Source organism: Quercus suber, unplaced genomic scaffold, assembly GCF_002906115.3.
Source record: "Quercus suber isolate HL8 unplaced genomic scaffold, Cork oak 2.0 scaffold_647, whole genome shotgun sequence".
NCBI lineage: Eukaryota > Viridiplantae > Streptophyta > Magnoliopsida > Fagales > Fagaceae > Quercus > Quercus suber.
The window spans coordinates 149,395-164,594 of NW_027070088.1; positions in this window are offsets into that span (position 1 = coordinate 149,395).

Genomic DNA, 15,200 nt, shown 5'->3' on the forward strand with positions numbered 1-15,200 from the left:
ATTAGGAGCTATAAATATAGTGGAAAAGTGAGAGAGGAAAAGGGTATGCAAGTTAGTAAGTGTGTATGGAAGGGTGTGGCCCACAGAGTGGCCCTAAAAAGACGTTATGTCAACTGTTGATAGCCCTTCAAATGTTTTTGGGTTGTCTCCCACATTCTTCTCTATTCCATTTCCACCCTCCTTGGCTGACAAGACAACCCCCAATCGCACTAGGTTAAAAATTGTGAAAAAAGTGTATGAGTAAGTGAGAGAGGGACTTCTATTATCTAACAGGATCTATTTTGGCACCATGCCATTCATGATGATAATTGATGAGGAGAGGCTAAAGCCGCCATTGATAGATTGAGCGCACGAGCGGTGGTGGTGGGTACAACCCATGCGTTCTCATACCCTATCAAAGCCTTCAAGGCCTTCAACCCCACTGCATGATCCCCCACCTTACACTCACTATGGGGCTTTGTATTTTTCCTTCTTGTATTTTTTTCTTTGTTATAGTCTTAGAGAGATTATAATATTAGTATTTGGTAATCAGTATAGCTTTACTCTTTTATCTTATGACCAATAATTATAACACTAGGCACTAGCCTTTCGGGTTCCACACATTTCCACCATTCTCAACCATCCAATAATGATTAACCATTGGTGGCGGGATACCTGCTTTTATTATGGGATTGGATTGCATTTTGTTATTAGGTTGTAGATATTGGCTAATTTCATGGCATCAAAGTTTAATAAAAAAAATTGTCAAGAGTTGCGATTGAAAACACCAAGAATAGGATTTTCACTCGAACAAATTTGTTAGCTTGACTCTCACTCGAGAAAAATCGTTAGGAGTTGCGATCTGTATATATTTTGCTAGAAGGATTCCTATTAGTCTTTTATCCTATATAGTGCACTTATATAAATAATGTGATGCACGGATTTTTTTTTTATCTCTAAGAAAGGCTTCTATACCAAAGCTAATACACGCCTTTATTTATTTATTTGGAGAAGCTGATAAACTCATATCTTGAACCATTCTTCTTGAGCACAGGAAAGAAAAAATCACTCTTGTACTTTGATTAAAAAAAAAAAGTTGAATGTTAATTAGTTTTTGATACTTTGAGCCTTAAACCTTCTTTCTTGAAATCCAAGATTTCGATTTTAGTGAGTTCACAACGGCAACAAATATGTGAGAAATTCCTTGGAGTACTGTTGGAAGTTTTGCTATTTGTCCATGGAGAAGATTCATATAGAAGGTTTTGTTTTAGTAGAGATTATATTATACTTTCAAAGGTTTTGTAAGTAAATTATTTTTAATTGTTTCTTTTTTAGTGAATTTTCTAAGTAGATTGCTTTCCTAGTTTTTATTTATTTATTTAAATTTTGTATGAGTATATTTACGGTTTTTTTTATTGTTTTTAAATTTGGAATTTAAATATGGTTAAGATATTTGTTTGCACCGTCTACATGGAATAAGTCACAACTTGATAAAATTTGCTGCACAAGTTGTGTAGGGTCTAAAACTAAAATTTTCAGTGATATTGTGGACTATGTTGACCAATATGAACAGTTGAAAGTTTTTTTTTTTTTTTTTTGGGATGTAAAGGCTTCTGATCCAAATTCTTATTTGAAAGAATCAAACACTACTACTTAGTTTTTATTCTTCTTATAATAAGTATAAGTTGAAAGATTTTTTTTTTTTGGTAAAGGATTCTGATCCAAATTCTTATCTAGAAGAATCAAACAATACTACTTAGTTTTTTTTCTTCTTCTTGTAATAAGTATAAGAAGCAGAATTTGAACTTTAGACTCAAAAGAATCGAGTAATCCCACAAAACTACAAGATTTTTTGCAACAATATTACTATATTACTAACTAGACTCTTACAAACCGTTTGAAAGAATTTATATGATTAATTATACAATCAAAACTTTTACTGAATAAAACTATTACAGTCATTCAAAAGGTCAATAATTATAATTCATCCAAAAAAATAAAAGTAAACTTTAAAATAAATTCAATCATCAGACAGTTAAGATAGCCTTCTTTTAGAATATGGTCCTCCCTATATTTTTTAGGAAAGGGAAAAAAAATGTACACTACTTTGCTACAGGACCACATAGGGGAAAAAAAAGTAGTAGCCAACAGGAGGAATCCATCTTTTGGAGGCCTTTTTCTTTTGTTATATGAATAAAAAGATATTTGATGTTGGATCTCATCTTAGTAAATTGAATTAAAGGGTCATTATCAATTGTTTTGTGAGATGTTGATTATCCTGTTAAGAAAGCTAATGAAGTGTTTCCACTAAGGTTTCCCACTGCTAAAGTTGATTAAATTGTGACTTTGTTTCAGATATCTATCCCTTCACTTTAAGAGACATGTTGCCCCCCCTCAATTGAGACCACCATCATTCTAAAATTCAAAAGAAGAGGCCCTGTCCAAGAAGAATATATTTTAAGCCTTTGAAGTTTGATCTTAATAAAAAGTTCTTCCATACCTGACAGCCTGCTTTGTCATAATATTTACACTTAGAAAAAAAAAAAAGATGATGGGGTTTCAGAAGAGAAGGACTGGGTCTGACCCGGCCTGCATGAACCGGTCGGACACCACACTGACCAATCCAGTTGTGGTGTTAATTGCATTTGCTGAGCTTCATGCTCTTTAGGGTTGCATAAGTACAAGCCTGACAGCTAGTGTGTAGATTTTATATGCACGAGAGAATCTTCAAACCCAGGCTCTGGTCGAGGAGTCCAGGATTGACTCCTTTGACTCAGTTTAACATTTCTTTCATAATGGAAATCTTTAAATAATTCTTAACTTTATGAAATAGAAAAATTATTGTACATAATCGTAGAGGAAAAGCACTACTACTTATAAATAATAAGGTTTTTTATTCAGCTTTTTCCTACATAGGAATATATATACATTTTTTTGTTGATAACTACTGAAAGTTTTTTTTTTTTCTTTAATTAAAAAAGAATGATTAAAGAACATGGGATTTTATATAATTCAATTACTTTTAGTCTTTATCTGGATTTTGGGGCCAGAATTTTTTTTTAAAAAAAAAAGATCCGATGACGGATGTTCAAAATGGTAGGGCAAAAGACCAAAGGAGAGCAAATATGGTGGACTTTCTTTATTTTGTTAACGAGTATTTGAGTAAACAATATAGGGGACTTTCATTTCATATAGTAATTCAGCCTTTAATGGAAAAAGAATAAAGTGACCTAGTGGGAATGTGTGAAGGATATCTATCCCTTGAGTGATACGGCTAAAATAAAATCTCTTTTTTTATAAGGAAAAAAGAAACACCATTGTCGATTTGGTAGTTCCATGAAAGCTGAATGAATTGCGTAGATTATGACACCAACATTACATGTGCATCAAGGTAACGTGTCACACTGATATATAGGTTGTGATTCAAATTTGTACTACCTGTTGGGTTCTTAAAGAAATTCTAGAGATGCACTCATTCTCACACCTAAATTTACATCATGCATCTATTAACTCTTGATTAGAATTCAGTTTTTTCAAATACATATAGTAGACTCAAAAGAAAGTGTTAAAATTCACTTAAGAGTTGACACATAGGCGACGATGCAGACTTTTTTTTAAAATTCATATAGGCCACGATGCAGACTTGTTTGAGTTGTTTCAATAAAACTAAAACCACGAGGTGGTAGCTCTCTCTACATGTGTCGGTTCCTTTGAACTTCAAATTCTAGAACTAAAGGATGCTTTACATTTACAGGTAGCAACTTTGAGTTGAAGTGACTAGTGACATTTTAACGTCTTGTATATTATGTAGGAGAAAGGTCAATTCCTAATAAGATATGGGGTTTTTTCTTTATCTAAACTTCAACATCCACATCTCTCACATAATCGAAGCTCATCTGTTAAAGATGATCGAATATTAAAAAGTATTGGATTAACTAACTTCACCCTCTCAAATAGACAGAAATAAGAATATTAGATGAAGAAGTGTGACAATTTTGTTGAACCACAAACATCCAGATTTTTAATTGGTAAAGTGGGTCTAGAGGATTTTCTTTAGCTTGGTTTGGGATCAGGTTTGTATGTGCATGTTTCTCAGTCAAAGCAGGAGTTTCTGGATTCATAATGGCTTATAATAATTAGCATTAATAATTTTGTCACGCTTTAATTAATAACGTGGAGTACTACATAGATTAATGTTTACGAGTTAACCCTTCATTATCAATTGCAAGTTGACCCAAGTTACCTGTAATAAATCATGTCAAACATCCATGATTAAGATGTTAGAAAAGCTGGAGTGACAATAGGAATCAAATCAACCCAATTGATCAATGCGTCAAATTCTTTTCCCTCACGCCTTAACACAATGTTGAGCACTTTCGGAACAACCAGAACCGAGTGTTTTCCATAGTTGTTACGTGCGTTGTTATCTATTCAGCATGGCCAATGCAGTTTTTGGATCGCATTTAGTGCTCATGTCAAGTCAGCCTCAGTGTCGGGGATCCTTGTATGAATCTCACATTTATACAGAATTTGTTGCAATTTCTAGGTCTAACGTCTATGTCTAGACACTTAATTCTAGGCTTTGGAGTCTGAACCTTTGAACCTCTGGGCCTTAGATGGTTTTGCTTTATATTAGGTAAACAAGTATTACAAGCTGAACTAATCCCCTCGTTGATGAACCAATCCACTCTTCAAACTTCTTTTATATATATATATATATATATAAAAGAAGTTTGAAGAGTGGATTACAAGCCTATCATGCAGATTTGGATCAGAGTAACTGTAGGAGAGTACCGAGGCGAGTGTGCCCAGTTGTGGAGGGATAGCTGGTCATGCTGACAGTTAAGCGACACTGGCAGAGACAGTGGTTTTGCCTATATAATGTGCTGGCAGGAAAATTTTGAAGGCGTTGCAGTTCTGCCATATGCAGCCGAGTGGCAGCTAGATGCCTAGGTGTTTAGCTTTGCATCATTCATCTCTTATGAGTAATGTTAAAGAAATTTCCAATAGAAAGACTTGGCTCAGATAGCGTGTTGATTGTTGATCATAAATTGTTTCAATTCAAAAGAATCTAGAAGAAAACTTCTGCAAGCATATTTTCTTGTTAACCACATAAAGGAGCATCCCCCAATTGCATTTCTAACTTGCTATGCATGAAAGAAAGTGTATGAAACAGCATGACATTTCTTCTTCTTCTCATTTTTTTTTTTTTTTTTTTTTTCAGTTTTGGTTTAGTGTACTAATATTAAGGTTTTAAGTTCCCTAACCCAGAGTAATATCAAAGAGTTGCAACATATCAGACACAGGTAGAATATAGGGCCTTTTAACTTTGGAAATCTGTACAGCTTTCACATTATTCCCAAATTATCATTAAACATTTACAATCTATGATGTAACGCATAAATCAAAATTATTTAAAACAACCAAGAACAACCATTAATTTACCCAACTGCCAATAATACTGAAGGGTCCACCGCTAATGAGAAAGACCTGTACTCAAGAAATTATAAATTGGGTAACCAAATATACACAATTTCAAGAAAACAAGCAAGAATTCTCTCAATTTTTTATATTTTTTTTATATTTTTTTTGGTGAATAGAAAAGAGGTAATCCAGAAAATAGAAAATAGAGGCCTGGTAGTTACGGTGAAAGCTGCATATAGCACTAATTAAGTTCATCCCATGTGACACATTTAAAAGAAACCAAGAAAAAGAGCAAAGTCAAGAGTAAATGCATTCAAGAATAACCAATCTTTCGTTTTTTTGAGAGCATTGCCTAAGCACAAAAACAAATAGTACAAAATAATAAGTTGTTCAATTAATTAGAACTAGTACTGTATCCAGGACAGTTGTTTCAAGAGGTTGTAGAGCTTCATAACCAATTGCTGCAATTCTCCAAATCCGTAAATTACTACTTTTCTTGCACACAAAGTAGTGGCATTTATTTATTTATTTATTGAGAAAACACTAAAGCATATATGCAGTCCAAGATGCGACAATGTATAAATTGAAGAAAGCAATATTAACAAACTTTGCCGTGAATAACCATGAAGCTAAACCTATTGTCCCACGAATTTTATTTTATTTTGCTTTTTTAAGCCTATTGCCCCTAAACCTTGCTATTAGAAAACTTAACTATAGAAAATTTAACATAACTTTAGAATATGTTTCAAAAAATAAATATAACTTTAATATATACATACAAAACATACATTAAAATGAATTTAGAACAAAATAGAATTCTATAGAATTTTAATAATTTAGAGTGAAATTCCTTATTATATATGTTGATAACAGCAAACAGTCACGCTATCATTTTAGTCTTTCATAATTATCTTCCATTTCATTTAACATAATTGAATAATTTTTTATCCTTGTTTTCTCACTTTCACACCTCCTTTGTTTAAACAATTGAGTTGTTGACTTTGTCTCCTTGATTCCAATACCCAATGCCCATTCTTATATTTATTATTAAAATGATACTAGTGGTTGTTTATGATTCTGCTTTCTTTAAAACATGAAATTACTATCACTCCTCACCTTGGCGCGATGGTCACTCTACAAATATAAGTACTTGTAAAGTGTTGGGGGGGGGGGGGAAGGGCTAGGGGTTCAAGTCTCCAAAAAGAGGTTTCACACGCATATATACTTAGATTATGTTAGAGTAGAATTTCTATCTTAAAATAAATAAATAAAGGCGAAAAGCACATTTTCGTCCCTACATTTTCACACGATTTCCATTTTGGTCCCTAAATTTTTTTTTTACCGCTTTTAGTCCCTATCCTGAAAAACGCATATTTTTTTAGTCCCTGCCGTTACATCAGAGACGGAAAATGCTGACGTGGCAAACGGATGGCACTGTTGGCTGACGTGGCCATTAAAATAATAATAAAAAATATTATTTGGTATTAAAAAAATTTAAAAATTAATTTATTAATTTTAACTAAATAAAAAAAAATTAAAAACAGAATTAAAAACAAAAAATTGCATAGATTAAGATCTAAGAGGGTCACGAACAAGAACAACAAAACCACAAATTCAAATCCAAGATCACAATTTCAGATATAAGAATACAAACTCAAATCTAAAAACACAAACTTAGAAATTAAAATCCAAAAACTAAAATCTCAAAATCACCATTTTTTCAAACCCACCAAAATCATCAATCCAAACAAAAAAAAAAAATCTCAAACTCAGAAAAACCCATCTCAAGCAAGCAAACCCAGCAAACCCACCTCAAGCTTGTGCTCGAAGTGGTCAAGGCAGTACCCATATCTCTTTCTGTGAAGATCTATATAATCTCCTTGAGTGCATTTTTGGGAATTTGCATTTGTAAAAGTCCGATATTGTTATGAATCACGGGACGGAGCAAATACTTCTGCCGCATCTCCCCAAAAGATTTTAAATCCAAATGGCAACATAAATAATTACAAGGAAAATAACATAAAATAAAAATGTGTTTTTTAATAATAATAAAAAACGCGTATCTTTCGTCTTAATTAGTTTGCATTTTGAATTTTTGATAAGGATTTGAAGGGAATATTGTGCCCTTCATTTAACATAATATAAAAAAATAATAATATATATATTATATATATATCTAAAAAAACTATTTCTTTTGTTTTTTTTTAATAAATAAAATCGCGTTTCTGTTGGTGGCCTTCAATTAAATTTTTGCCTTTTAATCTTTTGATACTTGCGTGAANTGTGAAGATCTATATAATCTCCTTGAGGCTAAAACAACAACAACAAAATTAATAAAACCAGTACACACAAAATCATCTATGAAATTAACAAAAGGAAACTGTGAAGAGAAAGAGAAGGTTGAGAAAAGTGAACCATGGGGCAAGATGAGGGAAGAGACGGCTGGGTTCAGATCGGCGGCGGTGGCGGAGTGCTTAGATCGGTTCGAGGGAGAGATTTTTGGGAGCTGATGAGTCGGGATGGGTTTGGGAGGGGAAGGAAGGCGAAGAGACGGGATAGGTTTGGGAGGGAAAGGGAGGTGAAGAGTCGACTGGGTTTAGGAGGCAAAGGGTCTTGTGGCGTGCTCAGATCGGCGGCGAGATGCGGGAAGAGACGGCTGGGTTCAGATCAGCGGCGGTGGCGGAATGCTTAGATCGGTTCGAGGGAGAGATTTTTGGGAGTTGATGAGTCGGGATGGGTTTGGGAGGGGAAGGGAGGCAAAGAGACGGGATGGGTTTGGGAGGGAAAGGGAGGTGAAGAGTCGACTGGGTTTGGGAGTTGTGGCGTGCTCAGATCGGCGGCGAGATGAGGGAAGAGGCGGCGGCGTGCTCACATCGATATTTACGATGGGAGGGAGGAGAATCGGCATCCGACAGTGGGAAGAGATTTTTGGGAGCTGAAATAAGATCACCAAGACTCATGTTTGAGGTGGTTTGCTGGGTTTGCTTGCATGAGATGGTTTTTCTGAGTTTGAGATTTTTTTGTTTGGATTGGTTCCATTATATTTTTGGATTGATCTGGTATTTTGGGGTTTTAAGGATTTGATGATTTGGCTGGGTTTGAGAAAATGATGGTTTTGAGATTTTAGTTTTTGGATTTTAATTTCTGAGTTTGTGTTTTTAGATTTGGATTTGTGTTCTTGTTGTTCTTGTTCTTGACCCTCTTAGATCTTAATCCATGTAATTTTTTGTTTTTAATTCTGTTTTTAATTTTTTTACTTAGTTAAAATTAATAAATTAATTTTTAAATTTTTTTAATACCAAATAATATTTTTTATTATTATTTTAATGGCCACGTCAGCCAACAGTGCCATCCGTTTGCCACGTCAGCATTTTCCGTCTCTGATGTAACGGCAGGGACTAAAAAAATAGGCGTTTTCCAGGATAGGGACTAAAAGCGGTAAAAAAAAAATTTAGGGACCAAAATGGAAATCGTGTGAAAATGTAGGGACGAAAATGTGCTTTTCGCCATAAATAAAAGGCCACCAAGGAAGTTGACGTTCTTATTTTTGAATTTAACTGCTCTTTACATTAAACGGCACTGTTTTTCTAATTTAATGGCATGACGGTGTTTTGTTTTTGAGAAATGATATGTCTACAATATTTTTACAACATTTTTATAACAAATCCTAAGTGGCAGGTTGTTACTGGTTGTTATTGTTGGGGCAAAAAAGTAATCTTAGTGTTAATTTCAAATTTGAACCAATAACAACTAACCACCTGTAATTTGTTGTAAAATTGTTGTAGACGTAGCATCTCTCTTTGTTTTTAGTTATTGTTAATATTTGACAAAGCACAGTGTTTGTTATTCGTAAATTCTGTTAGTTATGTTAGAGCCACAACAGTGAATTTGATACAGTTAGTTAAGTAGATCAATTTTCAATCTTTAGATATGATTTTCCATCCCAAAAAAAAAAAAAAAAATCTTTAGATATGAAAAACCGTGTAAAAATAGTTACTGACAACATCTAAAGAAATGCCCTTCTCAATATTGTGCCCTTCATTTGACTATAAATTAAAATTTTAAAAATTAAAAAAAAAAGTTTTTCTGTTTTTTTTTTTAATAAATAAAAACGCGTTGCTGTTGGTGGCCTTAAATTGAACCTTTGCATTTTTAATCTTTTGATACTTGCGTGAACTAAGGAAATGCCCTTCTCAACATTGTGCCCTTCTTTTGACTATAGTGTATTGTTACATGTGACCCACTTAACACTTAGATCAACGATAAACAATAAGCATATAGACTCATAGAGCTAGTGCTGCAGATTTATACTGTAGCAATCAACTTCCCGAAGATTTTATATGATAGCACAATTATAACAACAAGGAAGGAATATTTTTTTGTATTTCTTGTTTTCTTCTTGTTTTCTAATAGGGTTGAGATTCTCTTGCAAACTTTCATAACATAGTGAATAACCATATCAGTCGCAGTACTTAATTATATGAGTATTACTAAAGGAACTAATTTTCATGACCCTCTTTTCCAAAACCCTATTGCTTTTAGACATATAAAAAATACAACAATAAGTCAATAAAGAAAGTGGGAAAACCTATTTTTTAACCATTGGTGCATGAACTATGAAGTGAGATTGAGCTCAAAGACACGACCGGATTAAACCAGTTTTTCCATTCCTTGGAAAGATCTCTCTAGCTTTATGTGTTTTGCCTCTTTTCACGTTTTTTCACTTGCTATCAGATAAAAACCACTTGTGCTTTTCTTTATTGCCTTTTGTTTGGCTCTTTTGGCACATAAAGTGATTCCACCCAACTCGCACACCATACAAGAGCTAAGACTTGCAGAGATATTTGGTGGAAATTAATTTTCACTTGCTTTTGCTAAGAGAGAAGATATACACAACATTGATTAGACAGGTACATGTAATTTCATGAATTGCATGTGCAATAGTATTATGAAAAATAAAATATAAAAAGGACCCATAATGCATATCCTTTGAGGTTGATCGATTCCTCCTTTTTGACTGGAAATCTTTCGTGATGATTACAGCATTAAGACTTAAAGGTCGTCAAAATTGACTAAATTACTCATTTGCATTGTTCTTAATTTCATGCTTGTCTTGTAGCGTTACAGTTTATGAAAATAGCGATGATATACATTATTCATTTACACTTAGCAAAAAAATATATACATCAATTTTACAATGCCTTTTAATTTAATACCAGAAGTATGGAAGACTTGCACGACGGTTTAGCTGGAAACTCCACTTGTAAATTGTAATTACAAAGCAAGTTGATTTGGATGTTCCAAATGACTTTTGGAATTATTGATAACTACAAAATTTTTTATCAAAAAGGAAAAATGGAAGATTTCAAAATACTTCTACAAAACAAGCCTCAATTCATACAGCGCCAATCTGTCAATCAGCAGCATATTTTGACCTATTCACTCGAATATATGATCCAGTGTCTTTTCTTATGTACCTCTCAAAAATAAAATAAAATAAAATAAAAATCTTTCCTAGAAACACACAAAAAAAAAAAAAAAGGATAAAGAAATTCTCTCATAAATCCCTAGGCAAAGCTCATGTCTCGAGTAGTAACTTTAGTATTACTAACATTAGGATACATATCAAGGTACGTATTTAATACTATACTAAAAAATATTTTTTTATACATTTTTTTTAAAGAAAGTGAAATTTTGCACAAATTTTAGAAAAATCATACCTAAACATAATGAATTTATGTTTGCAAATTAATTAATTATTGACAAATGTGATGTGTTTTTTTTTTTTTTCAAAACATATGCATGACTACTCATAATTGAGTAATTATTACTATTTAACCTATATCCTTAGGTACTTATTAACAAGATCTTTTTTTCAATGTTTGGTTGATTTGAGATCCATTTTATTGATTTTTCAAGATATTCGTTTAAGTCGTTTAGCCTGTTGCATTTTTAATTTTTTGTTATAATTCCTTCTAAAATGTCAAAAAAAATTTCAAGATAACTATCATAGCAAGTCTGAAATCTCAAATATATATAGGATCAACATCCACAGATTAAGCTCTCCCCCACCCCCCCCCCCCCTCTCTCTCTCTCTCAAAAAAAAAAAAATGATTTCTATAATTAATGGTTTGAATATTTAAGTCACCATGACGTAGGCTCAACAATCTCATGGCTTTTTCTTTTTGTCACAATAAACTTTTATGGTTCTCCATTTATTTCGATGAAAAATATTTCTTATGTCTCATGGTATTTGGTATGACGGAAAGTGCAAGCGAACCAAAAATATATTTTTATAGTCAATGAAAAATGAGAATGATAGAGTTGAACGTGTTTTTCACATTGAGTAGTAGAAAACAATTTCTGAAACTTTACCTAATCTATGGACCACCACAAATAAACTCCATACTCCATAGCGAGGTTGTTGTTAATTGACGTTGATTGGTTGTTGACCAACTATTAAATTTTTTTCAAACAATATTTTTGCTAAAATCCTTTTTCTTTCCCACTTAAATTTCTGTGGAAATTCAAATTTTGTGTCTTTTTCCAATTTGAGGCTCAAAATTAGCCCAAAAATAGAAAATGTTTTCCTACTTAGAGTATGTTTTCATAAATGAAAGTCTTTGTTCCTAAGTTTATTTGAAATTTATTTGTGATCAATTTAATTTTAAGCTTCAATTTGATTGTAGACTACATATCGATGGCCTTTGTTAAGAAGATTTTATAATTTGGCTTTGTTTTTAAAAGAGTATATTTTGTCTCAATGAAGATGAGTTTTCTTTTATTGATGATGATTCTTTCATATCGATGGTAAATACATTAACTCCACTCATCAATTATTTGAGATATATACCAAGTAGAAACTAAATCATTGGAGAGGATTTTCTAAGTTTCTAACTATGCCATGCAACTAAGAAAACAGAATTATCTAAACTACTAGATTATGAAACTTCGTTCTCAAAAAAAAAAAAAATTATGAAACTTCAAGTATCAATATCATTATCCAAGTAAACAAAATTGATAGTTAAAAATCTATCTAGAAAACTATAAACTGTAATTAATATAACTACTTACTAGCATTAGAGCATTAACAGGACAACACAGAATCTAAAATAATAAAATACACGTGAAATAAAGAAAGAATAAGTCTAGGACGTGTGAGCTTCCCTTTATACTTGAGGCCTAGACAATCATCAACGATTGTTTGTAGTATGAGAACCTTTTTGTTGGGGATTTTACCAAATCAATGAGTAATAGAGAAAGAAGAAGATGAACACATCAAGTAAATGGTGATTGACTTGAAGGCACAATTGGATGTTATCTTTAGACAATATTTGTCCTCATACGCAAATTGCTAAAGGGTTTTTACAAACTTATCCACAAAATACAACCAAGTTATTGGATTCTACAAATAGCAATTTTGGAAAATACCCACAGAATACAATTAAGTTATTTTTCAAGTGAACACAAACCTCTATTTATACTCACAGGGTCATAATCGTTCAAAAGGTACATATGGAGAGTTAAAATTTTCATTAAAACCATTCACGAGGCTTGAAACATTCTCAAACTTTTAGAACAGTCACTTGAAGATTCTGCAGAAAATTATGTTATGTGATTTTTGATCGATCAAATGATCTTTTTTGATCAATTGACCAGGAATCGGATACCGATCAAATTTTGCAGAAACTCCAAGATTATTTCCTTCAACATTTCGATCGATTGAACAGAAGTCTAGACCAATCGAAATTCTTGGAACTTTAATTTTCACAAAGAAAATTCCAGAATTCGAATTTTCATTTTATTCATTTTACAAATAAATACTCTCCAACCTTATATCATTATTACAACATATCTATATATATACTTATATATACAACACTTTCTTCAAGTTTCTAGGAGACATGTCAATTGAATTATCATCATGCGTTAATTTTTTTAAAAAGAAAATTAAAACCATAGTGATTGGTAGTGTCACACCCCAATCTTACAGCTTAAAAGAAGCGTTGCCACCTTCAAAAAACATTGCGCTACAATATGCTCATGTTCTTTATATTTGTTGCTTCCCTCTAGAATCTAGATGAAATATTATTGACATCTATGCAAGCAAAACATATAATTTTTTTTTTTTTTTATATCTCATTTTCATAATAGCAACCGCACATAGAAAAATGATTGATTGCTATCATGGAAATGAATAAGCTTTTTTTTTTTTTTTTTAAATTGTTATTTTTCATAAAGTGAGTATTTTTTAGAAAATGTTTCTACCAAAAACAAGGGGAACATATACATTATTTCACCGATAGTTGACAACAACACTAAGGAAATTAAAGAGATTATACTTTTACCCGGTAAAACAAAAATAAAAATAGAAGATTGTTAAACTTGAGCTTTGTTTCCAATTGACCTTTTACAGAGCTTTCGTGGGAAAAGATAGCACTCGCATACACTGCTGACTGCTTACCTTTATTCGTTTATTAAATATAAAAAATAAAATTTACTAACATACGTTGTTCATATTTGCGTAGAACAATGTTAGAAATACCCACAAACAAAAAAAATCTCAAATTATTGAGTTGATAAGTGCTTTTTATTTTAAATGGGGAGTGAATATTCAAGCCTTAGACTCCTTTAGAAACATAAAAGAATATCATTTGACAGAGAGGTCATTGGCTATTGAGGTGATAGATCATAGATTGCTATTATTTTGCTATCATTTTTAAAGGCCTAGCTATGACACTTACAAGCGACACCATTTTTACATACATCAATTAAAACATACAAAATTGCGTACAAACTCAATAACTATGAACAAAGTTTTGATTTTTTTTTTTTTCCATAGACTTGCCGAATTTTCTTATCTATCTATAACCGACAATCCTCTTCCAAAATGGAGAACAAAACTGTTTGATATTAACTTGATAATGACCTTCATATACACGTGGCCAACGTAGATCGATTAAGAGATTCGAGAAAGAACAAAGAACAAAAAGAATTAGCAGAGTTTCACTCAAACTAATGGTAATGATCATCTTTAAGAGTCTGTGTGTTGATCTAAGGATATAAAGTGGCAGGACCACTCTTGCATTTTCCAATCGAGACCATTTTTGACCATCCAACTCTCTCTCTCTCTCTCTCTTCATTTATTAGCTAGACTCTCACTTTTGGCATCCACGTTCATGGGAGTAATAAAAGTCTCCATTAAAATGCTCCATTGTGCAAGTAAGGGTCCCCTTGACTGGGGTACCCCTCTGCCCACCAATACCATATAAAGTCCAAGTGAAGTTTATCCCTGGGCCTTGATCATCAATTGCTCGTTTTCTTTAAGAAGATAGCATTGGAATCTTTAAGAAAAAAAGATGCTATGTACAAAGAAAAATCTTCCAAAGCTGACAAGGAAGATTCCTAGTTGGTCATTATCAAGATCATCAAATATCGTTGTTCTGTGGGTCTGGCAAAGTTGAATCAGTGGGAGTGGGAGACACATTAGTGACCATATATTCATACTCAACAAGGCCTCTCTCTCTTGTTCTAGCTAGGCATAATCTTCTTGTTCAAACATTCACTCGATGAGGCACCACCTATTATTGTTATGTGACGTCTTTTTATTGTCAATCAGAAGCTCAAGTAGTTCAGCTTTATTAGTCTTATCTCGACAAATTAAAAGCCATGCAACTAGTAAGCTAATCGAGGCATAATATACACAATCTATAAAAGTTTTCTCTCGAACCCTTATATAGTTTCATATATATAATTAAGATATGTCGTTGCAACTTGCAAGGAACTTTGAACAAGAA